General features: G+C 46.6%; 1 pseudogene; it reads right to left on the bottom strand.

Annotated features, from left to right (window-relative positions):
- Positions 1–1608, bottom strand: part of LOC102868549 — a 113572-nt pseudogene continuing 111964 nt past the window's right edge.

Below are 1608 nucleotides of genomic sequence, written 5' to 3'. Positions count from 1 at the left end.
CTAAAGCTGGGGGCGCGGGGTGGGCGAGCTAGTGCTGGTCTCCCGCGGAAGAACGCCGGGTTTGACCACAAGTTTTCTCTGCGTTTGCAGCCAGTCACTGCTCCGTGTCCAGAGTTCTCGAAACTCGGTGTTGCCGGCCGCAGTGAAAGCCGGAGAACTCTGTTGCTTCCGTGCACGCACCCTAAACTCCGCACACGCCCCCATCCGCCTACAGTTCGCAGATTTGTAGTTCTGGCTCCAAGCCGCGCCGTGATTAGTTTGGGATTGGAAGATTGAAGAGACAAAACACAAAATCTTCCAGTTCAGCCAGCATTTACCTACTCCTCACGGTTGATCAGGTGCTGTGGGGCGTGTGATTAGTAGACAGTATGGATACTGGTCTTGATAGGGTAAATTGCTTTCATAGGTCCACTTTAATCCCCACAACAGCCAGGTAAGTAAAGGTGGCAGTTCAATGATACTCAGTTCACATCCAGATCGCTAGCTCTCTATACATCACAATTCCTATCATAATAGTTTTAATAATTCCTTTTTCGTGAGAAATGAATGAAAGTATGCTTATAAAGCACTTACCTTGATTATTAGATTTTAAAATTACATAATTATGTGTTGTTGTTAAGTGTTCTTGAGTGGGCCCCGACTCATAACAGCATTACTGAGTACGAGGAAACTGCCCCGTCCTTACAACCTCTGCAGTCACTTTGTCAGTCCATCTCATTGTGAGAATTCTGTTCTGTTCATGACCTTGAGTTTTCCCAGTGTGATGTCCTTCTCCAGGAAGTGGCTCCTTCTGATAACATACTCAAAATACGTGAGAAGGTGTCACCATCCTTGCCTCCAGGGAGTACTCTGGCTGCATTTCTTCCAAAATATACTTTTTTGTTCTTTTGCCAATCCATGGTATATTGCTATATGTATTCTCTGCCAATACAAAAATTCAAAGCGTCAGTTCTTCCCCCCCCCCCCAGGAGGAGATTAGCCATCTTCCATGGAACAGCCAGTGGAATTGAACTATGGATTGAGGCTCAATGTCAAGAAGACAAAGATTCTCACCACTGGGCCAATTGGCAGGATGGATGGTGAAGAGATTGAGATTGTTCACAGCTTTAGTTTGCTTGGCTCCACAGTCAACACTCTTGGCACCAGCAGCCAGTAAATTAAAACACGTATTGCCACGGGAAAGTCTGCTGTTAGGGACCTCTCCAAAGTACTGAAGAGCAATGGTGTCTCTCTGAAGACTAAGGTGAGTCTGATACAGGCCATGATCTTTGAGATCACTTGTTATGCATCAGAGAGTTGGACAATGACTAAAGAAGATAGAAGGAGAATTGATGCCTTTGAGCTTTGGTGCTGGAGAAGAGTATTGTGGGTACCGTGTACTGCTAGGAAAACAAACAGATTCATCCTGGAAAGGGTTAAACCGGGCGGCTCCTTGGAGGCAAGGATTCTGAGGCTCCCTCTTACATACTTTGGACATGCTGTAAGGAAGGACCCGTCCTTGGAGAGGGACATCATGTTTGGTAGGGTGGAGGGACAGCGCAAGAGGGGAAGTCCCTCTATGAGGTGGACTGATTCAGTGACTGGGGTAATCAGGATGGGTGTATCTGA

This window comes from Elephantulus edwardii, unplaced genomic scaffold (assembly GCF_000299155.1).
Source record: "Elephantulus edwardii isolate Elephantulus edwardi_28Jun2011 unplaced genomic scaffold, EleEdw1.0 scaffold00109, whole genome shotgun sequence".
Classification (NCBI taxonomy): Eukaryota; Metazoa; Chordata; class Mammalia; order Macroscelidea; family Macroscelididae; genus Elephantulus; species Elephantulus edwardii.
This window is presented reverse-complemented; position numbering and strand designations above follow the sequence as displayed.